At 42.5% G+C, this 20,000-nt stretch overlaps 2 protein-coding genes across 7 annotated transcripts in view; both read left to right on the forward strand.

Moving 5' to 3' along the window:
• Positions 1–20,000, forward strand: part of LOC143486076 (NACHT, LRR and PYD domains-containing protein 3-like) — a 322,134-nt gene that overhangs the window by 51,552 nt on the left and 250,582 nt on the right. The gene's annotated exons all lie outside the window — the stretch shown is intronic.
• The window catches only part of adgrl1b (adhesion G protein-coupled receptor L1b), a 68,139-nt gene that overhangs the window by 10,156 nt on the left and 37,983 nt on the right, over positions 1–20,000 (forward strand). The gene's annotated exons all lie outside the window — the stretch shown is intronic.

The raw sequence follows: 20,000 nt of genomic DNA on the forward strand, positions 1-20,000 counted from the left end.
TTTATTTGTGTGTGTGTGTGTGTGTGTGTGTGTGTGTATGCAGCACTGATGAGTATGGTGTTTGTGTGTGTGTATGCAGCATTGATGAGTATGGTGTGTGTGTGTTTGTGTGTCACGATATCGAAATCGATCGAAATTATGTCACGATCTCGAGCCTCGAAGTCAAAAAGAGGATCAACGATCCCTCCCTCTAAGCTACGCAAGCACCCACACTACGCAAAGTAAAGCCTGGCTTAAACTAGACATGTCGCGAGGGTCCATTCACCGAAAATGACATAATCGCGGTGGCTCCGCCCGTGCACGCTGGCGATTTGCAAGGTCATGCACCTCTCGACTTTTGTAAATTTTCGCGCGCCATGCTTCAGCACAATGAACCAAGTCATGTTTTCTGGGCTCATACACCTTTAGAAGGTGGAATTAAAGCACCTAATTAAGTTAAATATTTATACATATACTCGTAATGATTCGAAATAATTCGTTTTTTCATCACATTATTTAATGGTTGTTTATTTTCAAAATGCCCAATCTTAACGTCTTCATGTTCTCCAGTGGCAGACTTTGAAATTTTGGGGCTCAAGGCGATGGGGGATCATCAACATTAATATGCGAGAAATAAGCCATCTAATCAGGGGGCCCCTACAGTGGGCTGCAGTGGGAGGGGCCCAAGGCAGTTGCCTAGCCACGCCTCTATGCAAAGACCGCCTCTGACGTTTTCTCATGTTTCGTCCTGGAAATACAAGAGGCTCGTATTTGTTAACGTAATACAAGAGACACACCAAACACCAAACCCCAAGTTCCGTTTACGATGCACGGATCGATGTCGTAATAACCCGGGGACTGCCTGTATTTCACACATCGGAAGAGCGTCAGAGGTAGATGTAAGATAAATTCAGTATGATAAAGTTACATTTTTATCAGAAGTGTTTTTTGAGCCGGTACAGGTGGTCAGATGGTAACTTACGGCGTAAGGCGTAATACAACATCACATAATTTATGTCCTAATAAACCAACACGAAATATTGATTAAATATTTTATATATTTAAACTAACTATAATCATAATAGTTGCAATTCTTTTAAACTTTAGCTGTTGTTGTTGTCATGGTGACCGGTGTTGGCCAGAGGAGGATGGGTTCCCCCCCTGAGTCTTGGTTCCTCTCAAGGTTTCTTCCTCTTCTTTGTGACAACAACTGTTGTAAAAAGCGCTATATAAATAAAATTTGTTCCTTCTCCTGTGTTTGAGGTGTGTTTCTTTACACTACCACATATCATTTTGGAGAACACTGCAAAGAATATAAACGCCTCCGCCGTTCGCGCAGGTTCGCGCGAGGTGTGTGGAGTCGCGCGCTACGGTCACTCGTGAAATTATAATCCATAATAAATAATCCAGCCTTGACGCGGCTCAGGGATTACGTCACACGCCGTGCCGTGCGGCCGTTAGAGTTATTCAAACAAATTTAAACATGGGTCTGTGGCGGGTGTTGAGTGCAAAGCGTTGAGGAATGATTTTGATTGGAGGATCATGCTCTCTGTCTGGGATTTTAAATTTTTTTAATTAAAAAAATTAAATTTTTTTTGCTGATGCTGGTCTAGCGTAGTGCGTGCCAGTGATTATGCCTCAGCGTGCCAACATTTGCCGACCCCTGCCATAGACTAATCTAGAACTGACATAGGCCTCTCTCCTGTAAATCGAGAATCGAATCGAATCGTGACCCTAAAATCGGAAATACAATCGAATCGAGGATTTAGAGAATCGTGACACCCCTAGTGCGTATGCAGCAGTGATGAGTATGGTGTGTTTGTTTGTGTCTACATCACAGAGCGTGAATCCAGAAGAGAACAGGGAAATCAACAGGGGGGCTTAAACATAGCAATTACTCTCCTACCCATGTTATGTATTATCATTACACCCACACTCCGTCCTCTGTGTGTGTGTGTGTGTGTGTGTGTGTGTGTGTGTGGGTGTGTGTGTGTGTGTGTGTGTGTGTGTGTGTGTGTGTGGGTGTGTGTGTGTGTGTGTGTGTGTGTGTGTGTGTGTGTGTGTGTGTGGGTGTGCGATAATGATGAAGATGGTGAATATGATTTTGGGATCTGCCTCTGTATGGCAGTACAGTTCTTCATTGGATCTGTTGCTGTATCTAATAGAGGAGCATGTACAACTGCATTTATTCCCCATGTCAGGAACTTTGCTGTCTTCTGTTCTGAGTACAAGTGCAGAGTAGTCCACAGGACAACGGAAACAGGACCGTACGGCCTATTGTGCTATAACTACACTCACTGTTACGCTATAACTACACTCACTGTTACGCTATAACTACACTCACTGTTACGCTATAACTACACTCACTGCCCTTCTTGTTCATTCATTTAGTTATTTGCATGACACAGGCTGGACTCATTCACACATGCCTGTTTCAAGGGTGCCTTAGCAGAGTTAAATAAGGAGAGTTCGTTACATGGAGCTGACATAGCATTCCGTGTTCCAGAATGTCTGAAACACTGCTGTCATTTCCTTCATGAGCAAAACAAGGTCATAAGGTGGATCAATCCTAAAGTCCTACACTATTTTGTAAAAGTATTGATTCATTGATATTTGTGCCTCCAAAATTATTTGCATACACCAGCCCACATTCTAGCCCAAGAAATATTACTTGTTGCTCCAACAGTCCTACAGTCCTACAGTCCTACAATCCTCAGGGAAGAACACAACAATGACAATGGACCAACCAAAATGAAAATGCCAGGCTGTGTTCTAGAATGCACTGTTCCAGGCTGTTCTAGAATGCACTGTTCTATGCTGTGTTCTAGAATGCACTGTTCCAGGATGTGAAGATAATATTGGCACTTTTCATACTTCCAAGACCCAACTGTCAGCGGGCAAGATTGATGTTCATATTTAACAGGATCATGCACAAGTGGCTAGCTTCCTCTGCACATTGACAGTTTCTCAAACATAAGACAATATCAAGAAAGCTTGGCTCAGCGTCTGACACTGAAGGGATGAGCAGTTCCAACTTTATTGGCATTGCGATGGCAGCCATAACCTCTAAGTAGTCATTCAGTGTGATTTTGTCCACATTTGTCAGTTGAAGCCAGCTCATCTGACATTGAAGGTTTAGCAGTGAGCCAACTTTAATTTAGACTGTGTTTCTGTAAATATCAAAAACAAGAAACCAATTACAATGTCCCATTTAAAGAAATAAACCTTTGTAATAAATCTATAATATATAATGTATCTTTGTCAATTCCTGTGTTGGGTAAAATTCTAATTTATTGCTCGTCAACAAGATTTAACTCAGAAGTTAGCTAGTTTGGTTGCTTAGTGATATCCAGTCTATAGTGAACTTCAACATTAGCCTGTCTGTCACTGTAAACAACAGGTCATTAGACCAAGTCTATCAATTAGTATGAAAACTGAAATATCTTCTGATGCTCATACATATACAGTTGGATACCTCTGTATAATAATCCATGGTTCACTTCTCATTTACCTAGTGACAGATTTGACCTGTTGTTTCAGAGCCTCAATGTTAACCAGCCAATCAGAGCAGAGCTCATCAATTTTTCATGAGCTCTTCAAAAAAATTTAAAGACATCAGCTTGTTTCATTCTTGGGCCAAATTATATGTTTGTAAATATACACATAAAGCCACCTCTGGGGCATTTCTTTGCCTTGACCAAAGTCACATACACTATCTTCTATATAGATATCAGAGAACAAATTAAAGTACTGAATAAATGCACTCAATGTCACCTTTAAAGTGTGTCGGATTATAGCCACCGACCTTAATGACAGGATGTTTGGGTGAGTGGTTTGAATCCTGCACATTAGGTCATACCTCATAGTATAGTTCACACTGCACTCCAGTTCATACCGTGCACCTGTTCAACACAGTACACAGGTTAGTGCTGCAGGAAGAGGGTCTCCTTTATCTCAGATGATTACAGACGACTGGAGCCCTGGTAGAAAGGCAGAAAGGTCAGCATTACAGCCCCTGCTAAAGTGATGGGGGTCTGTCTGACACAATAGCAGCACCATTAATGACAGGCAGGTTTTTAGTAGCATTCTGATATAGCACTTCATTAAGGTTCGCTTCAATGTTCCTTCTGCTTTAGATGAGTCCATTTTCTTGGTCTGAGGTCATAACACGACTTTTCAGCACAAGTTTTAAGCTTTTAACCTCTTGTGTAGATTAAGACCTTCTCCACATTCACCACCTTCTCCATCTTCTCCAGAACATTCTAGTGACCTGAACATTCTAGTCTTATCATTCTTACCTGCTTCTATAACACGCTTCTTAACTGCTTCTACATCTTCTATAACACGATTATACAGCACTATTTTCATGTCTGATTTTTGTGTGTTATGCATATTAATTGTGAGTCTATTTGTGCTATCTTAAATGTTTTGAGAATTTTATAAAAAAATAAAAAAAAACAGGAGAATTTGCATTTGAAGGACAATAGAATCACCTTTGACCTTGACTTTGACCTTGGTTTAAACAAAGCTGTAGCTCCAGAGTGTCAGGAATGCCACCTGATCTTTCTTAATCAGCCTCACCTGCCCCTCATTACCACGCCCCCTTCAGCCTTACTTAAGCACTTCACCAGCACATCTCAGTTGCGAAGTATTGCCGACTCATGCCGCGTACCAAGCCTTTCTATTATCTGTCTGCTCTCCTGTGTTCTGACCCTCGCTTACGTCCCTGACCTTGTCTCCTGCCTAGTCCCTCTGTACCTCCTGACTTCTGCTCCCCCGGTATGACCCTGGACCGTCCTGACCACGCCAAGAAAACGCTGTTACTTATCCTAGTACTCGTGATTCCCCTGCCTGTTTCTGTACCAGTGTCTCATTTCAATAAAAGCGGTGTTCTTCCGCATTTGGATCCCTCTCTGCCTGTGCAATACGTTACACAGAGTCAGTTGAGAAGATTCTGTGTGATGCAGGTCACACTTCCAAACCCCTGCCGCTTGAATGGATGTGAGCGTGTGTGTTTGGATCCAGCTGGTTCTTGCTCTGTGTCCAGATCCAGTTTCTGTCAGATCTTTTCATTTGTATGCAAGCCTAATGGCTTTGCATTTAATTGGTGTTCAGGAATGTGCAGTTTAATAAAACGGGAACTGATTGAGTACCGACTGCTGTGGATTGATATTGTGATGGTGCAGTGCCAACATTTAGAATGTTTCAAACAAGGAGAAACAAGGAATCAAATGGTATTCCTTCTAATCTGATGGTGGCATGTCCTGGTCTAGTGGTATAATTCCTATTCTGGTGGTGGTGGTGGTGTTCCTAATCTGATGGTATATTTCCTAATCAGGTGGTGTTTTCAAATCTGGTTCAAAATACAAAAAAGTATTTTGTAATGTTTTTATCAAACACCCCAAAGGCCATAAAAAGTTTACCTTATTTACGTGGATGTTCCACCATGATGGACATTACATCTCTTCCTTTTCTTTATTTCTTTCTGTCTAAATTGTTGTTGTTGTCATGGTGACCGGTGTCGGCCAGAGGAGGATGGGCTCCCCCCCCTGAGTCTTGGTTCCTCTCAAGGTTTCTTCCTCATGCAAAAACTAGGGAGTTTTTCCTTGCCACTGTCGCCCTTGGCTTGCTCACTGGGGGCTAGGACTCGGCACTTGTAAAGCTGCTTTGTCACAACTGTTGTAAAAAGCGCTATATAAATAAAATTTGATTGATTGATTGATTGATGTTCCAAACCAGCCGAGTGGCAGAATTGAAAGGCATTCTAGCAGGTACAGATCAAATCTGAAACATGTGATGTGGTAACAAAGATCTGACAGGTCACGACATCTAAACCATTTGATACCCATGTGTGTGTGTGTGTGTGTGTGTGTGTGTGTGTGTAGTGCCTCAGAGATTTATCTCTGACACTTTATCTGTTACAAAAATAAAGAAAGAGAAAGAGAGGAGTGACCATACTGACCTATCAATGACCTTTTGGACAGTTAGGGGTTGGCAGTCATTCCATTGCTGCTCACTACAGAGATGACAAGCTGCTAGATGAGCTGGACCAAAGCGAAGGTGAGCGTGACACTCAGAACCTGCTGGGCAGGGAGGGCTTCAGAGCCAAGTCCACTGATGGCTTCAGACAGCAGTCCAGCACGCATGTGCCTCTGTCACCATCCTCACAAGGGTTCCAGGATCCAGCACACATGTGCCTCTGTCACCATCCTCACAAGGGTTCCAGGATCCAGCACACATGTGCCTCTCTCACCATCCTCACAAGGGTTCCAGGATCCAGCACACATGTGCCTCTGTCACCATCCTCACAAGGGTTCCAGGATCCAGCACACATGTGCCTCTGTCACCATCCTCACAAGTAGGGATGCAAATTATCGATTAATTCATTAATCTTTAGTTGACTGATCTTATCGATCGACTTTCGATTAATCGATAAGCGGCGTTTTTCACCTGAATTTCAGTGTTTCAATAGGGCTTTTAAAAATATCAGCTAAATATACTGCTCAAAAAAATTAAGGGAACACTAAAATAACACATCGTAGATCTCAATTAATAAAAATCTTTGAAATCAGTTGAAAATCTCTCATTTCTACCTGTTGTCTGTTCCATTTGCACAAGAGCAGTTGAAATTGATTCACAATCAGTGTTGCTTCCTATCTGAACACGAAGTGTGGATGACTTGGAGTTACATTGTGTTGTTTAAGTGTTCCCTTTATTTTTTTGAGCAGTGTAGTTAAAACACTTTGTTCAAAAAGTATATATTATATTATGATAATTATATTGTATTATATTATATATTGCTCAAATAATTATGCATGAGGAAATTATGGTATAACAAAATACATTCTTTCATTTTAAAAAAGGAATAAATTAAGGACTGGCTCAGTTCAATTTGAAACATTAGACATTTAAAAAAATGTTTAAAAAAAAAAAGAAATTAAATAGAGAGCCAAACAGAATATTATTGAGCCCATGTTTGGACAATGTTTCTAGCTTTGTAGTGAACACATGCTGTAACGCGACCGGAGAGTGCCCAAGTTTCCACAACATCATTGAGCTTGTCAGTTAAACTGTCAGCGGTGTGTCTATCCGACATGTTCGTCGTAATCAGCACTGCAGATTTTAGCTGCCAGTTCTCGTCAGTGTAGTGGCACGTCACAGTAATGTAACTTTCTGTTGTTAGAGCCGTCCAACAATCTGTTGTAAGGGCTACAGTAGTAGCAGTAGCTAGCTTTGTTTTTAGCTCACTCGTATTTTTTTGTAGCGAGCTTCGAAAACGCTCGCCTTCCCAGTGTAGCTGTGATTTTAGGTTGACCAGGTGCACTGGTGATATGCAGGACAGCTGCATGCATGGTGTTCAAATGATAATTGAGTGAGCTAGTGGAACTGTTGTACTTCAATACCGCATTACACACAGAACATTTGACTTCTTTGCCTAAATTAACAATGTTGAAATTGTAGCGACTACTACTCCTCGCAGCGAGTTCCCTAACAGACAGGCACTTGGCCCTTTAAGTGACACTGGGAGAGCGGCGCCTGCGCGCGCCAGGGGAGGGGAAGAGAACAGTGCTATTGTTTGAGTTGTGTGGAAAATAAAGTTTCCCTCCTTGGGATTTTCTGGATTACGCAGTTTCTGCCTCGTTTCCCGAACACGCTTCAAAATGGTCCCACACCGCACGTCTTTTCGCCCGCTTCATTTTGTTTTCCACTCTGGTCTTTCGCGACACGTGTTCACCTCTCGTTCTTACGCTCTGTTCAAGTTAATACAGGAGCGCTCTCTAATGATTAATCGTGATTAATACATTTTGATCGAGTAACGTCTTAATGGACAATTAATCGAAAGTCGATTAATCATTTGCATCCCTACTCACAAGGGTTCCAGGATCCAGCACGCATGTGCCTCTGTCACCATCCTCACAAGGGGTCCAGGATCAAGCACACATGTGCCTCTGTCACCATCCTCACAAGGGTTCCAGGATCCAGCACACATGTGCCTCTCTCACCATCCTCACAAGGGGTCCAGGATCAAGCACACATGTGCCTCTGTCACCATCCTCACAAGGGTTCCAGGATCCAGCACACATGTGCCTCTGTCACCATCCTCACAAGGGTTCCAGGATCAAGCACACATGTGCGTCTGTCACCATCCTCACAAGGGTTCCAGGATCCAGCACACATGTGCCTCTGTCACCATCCTCACAAGAGTTCCAGGATCCAGCACACATGTGCCTCTGTCACCATCCTCACAAGGGTTCCAGGATCAAGCACACATGTGCCTCTGTCACCATCCTCACAAGGGTTCCAGGATCCAGCACACATGTGCGTCTGTCACCATCCTCACAAGGGTTCCAGGATCAAGCACACATGTGCCTCTGTCACCATCCTCACAAGGGGTCCAGGATCCAGCACACATGTGCCTCTGTCACCATCCTCACAAGGGTTCCAGGATCAAGCACACATGTGCCTCTGTCACCATCCTCACAAGGGGTCCAGGATCCAGCACACATGTGCCTCTGTCACCATCCTCACAAGGGGTCCAGGATCAAGCACGCATGTGCCTCTGTCACCATCCTCACAAGGGTTCCAGGATCCAGCACACATGTGCCTCTGTCACCATCCTCACAAGGGTTCCAGGATCCAGCACACAGGTGCGTCTGTCACCATCCTCACAAGGGTTCCAGGATCAAGCACACATGTGCCTCTGTCACCATCCTCACAAGGGTTCCAGGATCCAGCACACATGTGCGTCTGTCACCATCCTCACAAGGGTTCCAGGATCCAGCACACATGTGCCTCTGTCACCATCCTCACAAGGGTTCCAGGATCAAGCACGCATGTGCCTCTGTCACCATCCTCACAAGGGTTCCAGGATCCAGCACACATGTGCCTCTGTCACCATCCTCACAAGGGTTCCAGGATCCAGCACACATGTGCCTCTGTCACCATCCTCACAAGGGTTCCAGGATCAAGCACGCATGTGCCTCTGTCACCATCCTCACAAGGGTTCCAGGATCAAGCACACATGTGCCTCTGTCACCATCCTCACAAGGGTTCCAGGATCCAGCACGCATGTGCCTCTGTCACCATCCTCACAAGGGGTCCAGAATCAAGCACGCATGTGCCTCTGTCACCATCCTCACAAGGGTTCCAGGATCCAGCACACATGTGCCTCTGTCACCATCCTCACAAGGGTTCCCAGTGTCACCACACGTATAAGAGTCCCAGGATCCAGATCATAAGTCCCAGTGTCACTGCGCTCACAAGGCTTCCAGGATCCAGCATGAGCCAGACAGGTTTCAAATTGTTTCATAAGCATGGCATATCCACAATGAACTGATATAGTAGGCTGTACCTTAAAGTGTCTTAAATGTCTCACATGGTGCAAATCCATGGCTATGGATGAGACACCATCTTAATGCTCTAGTAGACAAAATGACCTTAACTTTAATAACATGAGGAGGAAGAACAGTTAAACTACACAGCACACGAGTATATAAATCACTTTACATTACTACATATTGATTGTCATTGTCTTCCCCAATTAGCTGGGCTTGGGCTCATGAGGACCACATACTCATTCAGAAAAAGAACCACCAAAATAAGAGTCTGTTATTGTTCCCAGATTATTCACAAACTAAAGCTTCTGAAAGGCAGAACGATTTTACAATAAATTATCTTTATTTAGGTGTAATTTACATGACATGTTAATGAAGCATTTAGAATAAAATAGAATGCCTTTATTATAATGCTGTACAATGAGATTGAAAGCCACTCCTTTTCTACTATATAGACTAGATATGAAGTTCTGAGCTAAAATTTTGTACTGCTTTCTTTTTTTTTTCAAAAATACTATTTTTGTCAGCAAAACATTATTTTACTGAGACAAGCCTAGTTAACAAAAAAGTTTAACCTCTTAAATTCCTGTCAAATTATGGCTGCAATCACGACCATAAATATTAATTTGCAAGTAAAATTATTGTTTCACTCGTCAGTGGCGATAGGTGATTGTAACGTCTCAGATCAGTGGCGATAGGCGATTGTAACGTCTCAGATCAGTAGGAGTGACACAGATGCAGATATTTAAGTGTTTATTAAAAAGGACGTAACAAAACACTAAACTACAACACAACAGGCAGAATGAGACTATGCTAAACACAGAGAGGAAGATACAGACAAACGGGTAAGCAAGACAACCAGGAAACGATAAAACACATGAGAGCATAACAACCCAACAAGCCACTTAAACATTACGGGGAGAATATAACACAACGGGAGCAACGACTACAGGGATAACGGGGCACAAACACCAAACCATGAACGAATAACTAAACGCATAATGAGAGAACATACAAACGATAACCATTAACAACATAACACAATGAAAACACGAAAGCTAAACGGAGCGAAACATAAACCAACAATAAGGACTAGAAGCAAAACCAAGAGTAAGAACAGGTGTAATGGATGCAAGAATCATGTAGCAAATACAGAAGAAAAGGGGAACTCACGTACAATCAATGGCCGACACAGGAGAGTAACATCACGGGGATTATATACACCGAAAACATGACGGTGAAACGAGACGCAGGTGGGAAAGATGAGGAAAGGGGCGTGGCAGACAGAGGGAGAAACCATGGGAACAGGGAAATTAGGCGGGACCAGGGAGGAGGGAGGGGCTGGACATCGTGACAGTGATATAACTGCATTTTTTATAGGTAAGGTTTTTTGTAATTGGAAAAAATATCCACATTTTCTTTTGAGTCTGTATTTTAAAAGTTAAACAATAGGCTACTTTAGCTCCCACTCACATGGACATCTCTGCCTATCAAAAAATGTATGCATGCATACGGGAATTCAATCAACTGTGTGATTCACAAAGCAGTGTAGCTGAGCTGAAAGTTTACCACTAAGCATTAGCTTGTTAAATATGGCGAAGTGAAAAATAAAATCTATATCTCTGTTGGACTCTAAGAAAAAGTTATTCTTTTTCACCTGATTTTTTCCTTTTAGTAGCCACTGGCTCCTTGAGTATTTTTTGTGGAGCCATGACAATGACACTATAATACTTTTAACTGAAAAGATGGTATGTGTTTGCTTCCTTACAGTGTAATGAGCCAGGATCAGTTCAGAAGTAAAAATGTGAACAAACCGACACTGAATTTAAAATACACATCATTAGAATGTAATGAGCCAGAATTGGTTCAGAAGTGAAAATGTAAAATTAATTGAGGCTACATTTAAAGTACAAATCATTAGTGTAATAAGCCTGAATCAGTTCAGAAATTAAAGTGTGAACCAACATACACATTTAAAATACAGATAGTTAGAGTGTAAAGAGTCTGAATTAGCTCAGAACTTTCAGCAAGTAGGTGTTGTCAGGTAGAAGAGCCAGTGAGACAGAGGGGAAGAGCTTTGTGGTTCTTTCTGGAGGTGAGGGAAACTTTCCTTAACCCAAAAGGTACATATCCACCTCCACCACAATAAACATTTATCAGTAAACAAGCCACTAGAATAATTATATATTATTATTATTATTACTGCCAATTGCTCTTGAAACAATTGCTCAGCCATGACATGTGTATATGTGTGTGTGTGCCCATGTGTGTGTAAGGGTGTGTGTGCCCATGTGTGTGTAAGGGTGTGGCAGTCTCTTGTGTTTGCATACACTAAAGTAGAAGGTGTTATTTGCGTGAGTCTTTCCCTTTGGGGAACAAGGGAACCCACAGGTGTGTGTGTGTGTGTGTGTGTGTGTGTGTGTGTGTGTGTGTGTGTGTGTGTGTGTGTGTGTGTGTGTGTGTGTGTGTAAAAGAGAGAGGGATGAAGGGAGAGAATGGAAAGATTTAGGAGTCCAGAGAGAAAGAGAGCGATGGGGCAGATGAGAGAAAGAAGCCCCTGTGGAATTGTATTGAATGGAAGTTATAGCACATATATGTGTGTGTGTGTGTTTAGTAGCTGAAGGTTGGTTAGTTGAGATGTATCCAGATGAACATAATGTGTGTGTGTGTGTGTGTGTGTGTGTGTGTGTGTGTGTGTGTGTGTGTGTGTGTGTGTGTGTGTGTGTGTGTGTGTACATTTAGAATGTAGTTGTGAACATATGAAAATAAGAAGCTGTTTCTTAGCTGTTTTGGGCATGTAGGCCAAGCTAATGCCTGAGGCTAGATTTCTGGACCTGCCCACTGGCTGCTGCCACACTGGGGGCAAAAGCTACACAAAGCTGGGCTGAGTCTGTCTCATAGGACCACTGGATATTTTTACCACTTTACAGAAGCTGTCAGGGTTTACTGGTGTGTGTGTGTGTGTGTGTGTGTGTGTGTGTGTGTGTGTGTGTGTGTGTGTGTGTGTGTGTGTGTGTGTGTGTGTAAAATATTGAAAACACAAGTCATAGATAGAATGCAAAAGTAAAACAGAAAGAGGAAAAATAGGAAAAATAATGAATAAAAAAGACAGGAAGGGGGGGAGAGAGAGAGAGAGAGAGAGAGAGAGAGAGAGAGAGAGAGAGAGAGAGAGAGAGAGAGAGAGAGATTTGAATGCACTACTACTGCAGCTCTCATTGCAGTGTTGCTATGGTTACTGTGCATAGAGAGTCTGGGCACCAGTAGATCGATGTGTGTGTGTGTGTGTGTGTGTGTGTGTGTGTGTGTGTGTGTGTGTGTGTGTGTGTGTGTGTGTGTGTGTGTGCTGTTGAAGGCTAGAGGCATCTTGGTTCAGTGATGTCTATAAATCATTTTTCTGGAGACACATTCTGAACAGTCACACAAACACAATGCACACACTGGGCAGAGATGATAGTGAGGATGATTGGTGAGGAAGATCAGAGAGGAAGAAGGCATAGAATTTGGCCAAAAAGAGCCCAATACCCACCAACAGACACACATACATATCAGGTGAGTCATGTCACAAGAGGGTGTTGGTGTTAGGAAGTGTTAGGAGGGTTTCTGAGGTGTTAGGATATGTTTTAAGGGTGTTGTGTTATGAAGGGTTCTGAGGTGTTAGAAGTTGTTATGCTGTGTTAGGAGGTGTTAAGTGGTGTTAGGAAGGGTTATGGGGTGTTAGGAGGGTTTAAGAGGTGTTAGGAAGGGTTATGGGGTGTTAGGAGGGTTTAAGAGGTGTTAGGAAGGATTTTTTTACCATAATTTATTAAAAGATCCTGACATTTATATTGGATTGGATTTTTTATGTCCACTGTATCCCTTCCAAAATAATGTGTTGCTCTACGCCTAGTACCTCTGACTAGTCCTAGTACCTCTGACTAGTCTGCCTGATTCAGTTTGCACTGTTCAGTGAGTACTACTCTGGGTTCATTGAGTACTGCATTCTGGGTTCAGTGTGTACTGTTTTTTGGATGTTACACCCTCTCACACTGCATTCGGACTGTTCCAAGCAGTTCAAAGCAATCTTTGTTGCACTAGAACAACCAGATTTGTATTCATTTATGCAAATATTTTTATTGCCATCCAATGGGAGCATATAGTCTATAGAACATTTTAATTATAAAAACTCTTTGAATACACTGAACAATTCCAAATTTAGGTTATTGTGTATGTGTTCTCCTGCTTGTTTTGACACAACTAAAATACCTGTGAAGAGAGTCTGCCAGTGCGACTGAGGTGTTTTACATTCAAGAGCAGACTACACCCGTGTCTAGGAGATTCCTGGCTTAGTCAGAAAGTCTCCAAGGACAAACCAGATCACAAAGGCGGAGGGGCACTCCAAACAGTGTTTTAAGGGTAGAGCAGTCAGGGCAAGGACATGTCAAAATCTCCAAGCTTCTGAGTCTACCAAAGAGACCAGCAGAGGCCATCGTTAAAAAATAGCCACAATCCGCAACAGCTGTGAGTCTCCTCAGACCTGGCCGTCCTCCAGAACGTCATACGTCTGGGCCAATGAAGCGGGTGGAGCTGTAGTGTTGGAGTTTGACAAGAGGCCTGCAGCCAGACAGCAGGAGTCCAAGACTGCCACTCCAGTTGTGAGCGCTTAACGATCAGAATCAAACTGGGAGCACTGGGTAATATCAGGCTCGAACGCACGGGCTTGTGCATGAGAAAGGAGACAAACAAATCCCCCTTGTGGAGACCTCACCCCCTTGAGAAGACCCCATCTTCTTAGTCATGGCATTGGAGTCATTGAAAAGGTACCAGAGTAAAATGTTCCCATGTGCTGCAAGAGAGCTGGGACACATACGATTGTTAATACTTTATCCACAGGACAACGACCCAAGACTCTTAGAAAGGTCGGGAAAAAATTAAAAAGACGAGGCCTCCCACTGAGCATTCTGGGAAAGACTGACAGTGTTGACGAATGCTCCTCATTCAATCTAACACTCCCCATTCAATCTAATGGAGCCTGAAGAATTCATGCAGTGTTGGTACATAGTCAAACACGTGCAGATGGAACGGCTCTGTGTGTGAATACTTATTCAGTCAAATGTCTTCTGATTTTGTTCTGAATGCTGTGAAACTTATGGGGTTTGGTTTTACTTTAACTTTGTGTTGAGTGAATGGGGACTGAACTGGGGGACATGTATACAGCGCTGTATACAGACCCACATGGTGGTGAGATATGGTGTGGAGTGGTATAGGTGTGTCTGCGCATGGCATTTAAGTGGGGGGTTGGGTTAAGTGGGGGTTGGTTTAAGTGGGGGTTGGTTTGAGTGGGGGGTTGGGTTAAGTGGGGGGTTGGATTGAGTGGGGGGTTGGTTTCAGTGGGGGGTTGGGTTAAGTGGGGGGTTGGTTTCAGTGGGGGGTTGGGTTGAGTGGGGGGTTGGGTTAAGTGGGGGGTTGGTTTGAGTGGGGGTTGGGTTGAGTGGGGGGTTGGTTTGAGTGGGGGGTTGGGTTAAGTGGGGGGTTGGTTTGAGTGGGGGGTTGGGTTGAGTGGGGGGTTGATTTCAGTGGGGGGTTGGGTTGAGTGGGGGGTTGGGTTAAGTCGGGGGTTGGTTTCAGTGGGGGGTTGGGTTAAGTGGGGGGTTGGGTTGAGTGGGGGGTTGGTTTCAGTGGGGGGTTGGGTTAAGTGGGGGGTTGGTTTGAGTGGGGGTTGGGTTTAGTGGGGGGTTGGTTTGAGTGGGGGGTTGGGTTAAGTGGGGGGTTGGTTTGAGTGGGGGGTTGGGTTGAGTGGGGTGTTGATTTCAGTGGGGGGTTGGGTTGAGTGGGGGGTTGGTTTCAGTGGGGGGTTGGGTTAAGTGGGGGGTTGGGTTGAGTGGGGGGTTGGTTTAAGTGGGGGGTTGGTTTCAGTGGGGGGTTGGGTTAAGTGGGGGGTTGGGTTGAGGCACAGCCACATCAGGCCCACAGGGTTATGATGGGAAGTTGGGGGAATTGTGGGCATGGCCACAGAGGGTACTGAATCTGTGTGGGCGAGGCATAAATGTTCTGATTTCTGTAGATTCACATCAATGCCTGGAACTGACCTGGCTCTCTCAGGAGGCTAGCTGCCAAAGCCCACCCTCCCTGTCTCTGTCTATATATATCACTCACTCTCTCTATCTCTCTCTCATTCTATCTCTCCTCTCATTTTATCTATTTCTCTGTGCATCTTCCCCATAGTAGGTCAAATAGAAGACAGTTTCCCATACCCTGTGAATTAATCATTACAACTAGAAGGTGTTTAGAAGTTGTGTGTGTGTGTGTGTGTGTGTGTGTGTGTGTGTGTGTGTGTGTGTGTGTGTGTGTGTGTGTGTGTGTGTGTGAGATCTGGCTGTGGTGATGTGATTCAGTAGTGTCAACAGAACTTTTTGCCTGAGACAGGAAAACGTACTTAGAAAGTAAGACAAAGACTCACTTTATCACTCTTATTACATTTTTATTTATATATTTATATATTCATAAAAGAAAGGTTGCTTGACACTTTCACTGATATATATCCCATGTATAATGAATGAAGATGGCCACATGTAGGAGGAGTCAGTAACAGTGGCATGTAGGCAGTGGGCGGGGTTAATGCTTAACAGCACATGTTTGTGGGAGGCGGGATTAATGCTTAACAGCACATGGTTGGAGATACCCTTCGCTGCAGAAGCAAAAGTCCAGGGGGTGGAGCTGATCTAGATCCAACTCCTCCCACCATCGTGTTTTCATTGGTCTGAAATAATTGCACTACACAGAGTTGTATCAGATCAGCCATTTCATATCACTGTTGCCGTCCTACATTGCTATTCTTATTTACTCACTTGCCGTTCATTTGTGAACAATCACGAATATGAAAGTAAGTGTCGAGTAAACCAATTTTCATCTTGCTAATGCTAGTAATTAGTTTCCTTTGGTGATTATACAAAATCTGAACGTTTCTGTTTGCATGAACAACCACTGTTAAGTTTATCTAATCTAGGTGTCTAAACTAAGTAAGTGACGGTAAAAACTGATGTTAGAAGACGAGCGGTTAGCTAAACAGAATAGAGATGTATTAAATACTTATGTTGTGTTCTTCATATTGGACATAAACTGTTAAATTAATTAGTGTTTGCTGTAGTTACTTATCATTTGTAATGGTTGTGTTGTTCGGTACCGCATGGACACTTCGAGGGGGACTGTTATTCAGTAGTGCGTGCATGTAACGGCCATGATCCTCATTAACCAGTTCACTGAAAAACTTCACAACAACGAATATAATGCTATTTATATTATCTAGGGGTGACCTGCAATAGTCGCTGGTTCGACTATAGTCGACTAAACCCCCTAGTCGACTATGAACGTCATAGTCGAATGTACCATTCTAACTGCATGGGGGTGCCCAAGGATGCAGCTAAGCATTAGTTGTTACATGAAATGTCTTTGTTTTCGTTATATATAGCCTTTTGTCAAATAAAATCATCCCAATTTCTGTTAATAAATATTAAAAAATTATGTTTGCACATTAACAATAGGCATCTTCCTTACTACACATTAATAAATCACACCCTGCAGTTGCACAATCCAAACGAGCGGAGCTGAACACGATACAGAATACGCAGCATCTGCCGAGATTATAATGGCTACTAAAAAACTTCAAAAGTATTTTGATAAAGATGAATCAAACAAAGTAAAGTGTAAGTTATGTCATCAACGTCTTTCATTTCACACGACAACAACCAACATGGCATACCATTTAAAACGCGTAAGGTGAAAAAAAAAACAGTTCAGCCGTTTGTTGTTTCGGTCCTGTCGTCTCGTCTCGGCAAGTAGGCCTATAAACATTTTTTGTTGTTGTTTACTTTTAAACCCAGTTACTTGAATCTTTCCTTATATTTTTTGCTGTTGTGTGGCAATTTTTTTTTATATTTTCAGGCAGGCATATTTTATTAAATATATTTGACATTTTGCACAGTGCCTGTCTGACAGTTCGATATACGCACTGCGCACTGACGGTTAATGTTCTCTAACGTTTCATAAAAAAATAAGTAAATAAATAAAAGCTGAATAAAGGCAACCCACCGTATTTATTCATTTTTCTGAGTGTTTTAGGTTTTTACTTTGAAGAGGAAAAAAGTCCTGAATGAGAACGGGATCCCGTTTACGGTGCTCAAAAAAAAAATAAAAAAATAAACCCGATTCGACTATTAATCGACTAAAGGGAAAAGCTGACGAATCAGATTCGACTATGAAAATCCTTAGTTGAATACACCCCTAATATTATCCCATCCATCTATAGATGCATATCACAGTTTTGAAAAAAGGACAGATGCTTTCAGTTGTGCAGTGCACTACATGCTGTAGTAAATACCACTGTCCATTCTGCACACCTGAAGTGTACCGTCCTAACGAAAAAAGTAATTTTTATTAAAGGTAAAAAAAAATGAAATAGTACATATTTAAGAAATGTACTGTACTTTATTATGTTGGCAATCACAGATCATTATTCCTGTCCACTTTTACGTTTTCTTGTAAACTTAAAAAAACGTGTATTGTGTTATTTAAATAACATTTAAAGAACATTTTGATCTTTAAACGGTAAAAGTCTTAAGGGTGAATTATTGGATTTATATTTCCTTGTCGCAAAACGTAAGCGACACGTAGGAGGAGTTGGATTAGATACAGCTCCGCCCCCTGGACCGACCAAAAGAAACTATGGACGGTGGGAGGAGTTGGATCTAGATCCAGCTCCACCCCCTGGACTTTTGATTCTGCAGCGACGGGTACTTGCATGGTTGCAGGAGGCGGGTTAATCCTTAACAACACGTGGTAGCAGTAGGCGTGGCTACTGCTAAATACTAATAATGGTGAGTCCCTGGTGCCGTCTGAAATGCCGTACTTCAAAGCAGTACGAGATAAAGGGTAGTGTGTCCAAATACACAGTACACATTAAACCAGGGGTGCCCAACCTTTTTTTAACCAAGATCTACTTTTGAAGTTGATGGCATGCCGTGATCTACCAAGTCAAACACAAGGGCCGGGCAATAATTTAAACAAGGAACCCCAACCGCAGTTCAAATGTAGTTGTTTTTTTTTTTTTGCACAGGTGGAGAATAAGCAGTAAATCCAGGAAATGATCAATGCGTCAAAAATAGGTTGTCAAAACAGAACAAGAATCTCACAAGAACTTCACACCATCTCTATCTCTCTTAGACACACACACACACACACACACACACACACACACACACACACACACACACACACCAAAACTACAGAAAAGAGTAGTGGCACTGGCAGGGAAACCAGCAGATGGATTTAAATTCAACTGGAAAACAGATAAAAATCGGAACATACTTTTCTAAGTATATGGATATGAATATGTGTAATTCAAGATAGTAACATACTCTTCTAAGTCCAGTTTATGGATATGAATAGGCCCAGTGCTTAATTTGTAAATCAAACGATGCGCAACGCAAACAGTGGCATGAAACACGGGGTCACTGAGGCCAACAATGTCACCGGATCGCACACAAAATGCAACGCTTAGGCGCACAAATGTCAAAATAACAAGCCAATTCGTATATATAAATTACTTTTAAATTATTTTACGTGTGTGTTTGTAAGTGTTTTAAGTGCAGAAGTGCATTTTAAGTGCATTGTCAAGTACTTTAGCCTAAATTCCAGCATTTTTGAAATCTGAAACACAAAGCAACATTAAAATTCGTCAGGTAAATGTTCATTCCCCTGTTTTTGAGGGTTGTTTCTTTATACTACCACATATCGTTACGGACAACACTGCACAGAATGTGACGCGCGCGAGGTGTGCTGAGTCCCGCGCTACGCTCACTCGCGAAAGTATAACTAGCTTTATAGGGGAGACACGGAAAGGCGTCGCTAAAAAGGAGAGCTCTGATGTGATTTAGGAAACCTGGGGACAGATTTGGGACCCTTAAAAACTACCTTAAACTGTACAGACTGGGATAAAACCTAAGGAAACAATAAACAAGAATAGAATGTAACTGTCCATGTATCTATTAATATCTTTTGAACAGTCCCACGATGTTTTTGAACAGTCCAAATGCGAAGTTAAATTTTCAAGCAGGCTCAAAAAGAAACAGAAGCGCGAAATGTGAATTCTTCTAACGGGATGAGAGAAACCGGACATTCAGTTGTGTCATATTACGAAAACTCTGGGAAGAACCTCCTACAAACAGCGATTTATTTACAGCGCGCTTGCGATCATTGATTTCGCTTAGACAGTGCGACCAGAGAAAAATGGCCGCGGCTCCATCATTATGCGGGGATATCCAAGTCCCTAAATACATGGTTACATGGTAACACTTCTCGCGATCGCCTGAAACTCCGCCCGCGATCAACTGGTAAATCGCGATCGACTGGTTGGGCACCCCTGCATTAAACAGTAAGCGAAATGTACTTTTTAATGCTTTTTAAGGGCCTTAATGTTTTCCAATTTCCAACTTTTAATACTTTTAAGACCCTGCAGACACCCTGTACAGCCACAAAATAAAAATATAAACTATAATGATGATGATATCTGAAACACTAATGTCAACTTTAGACACTTTTGCTTTCTGTGATTTAAAGACTTGACCAACTTTATTTGGTTTAGAAAAGGTTTGTAGGTCAAATTCTTTTATGTTAATTCTGTTTAGCTTATTTTAAATCTTGGTTACCTAATTG

Source organism: Brachyhypopomus gauderio, unplaced genomic scaffold (assembly GCF_052324685.1).
Source record: "Brachyhypopomus gauderio isolate BG-103 unplaced genomic scaffold, BGAUD_0.2 sc44, whole genome shotgun sequence".
In the NCBI taxonomy this organism is placed as follows: domain Eukaryota; kingdom Metazoa; phylum Chordata; class Actinopteri; order Gymnotiformes; family Hypopomidae; genus Brachyhypopomus; species Brachyhypopomus gauderio.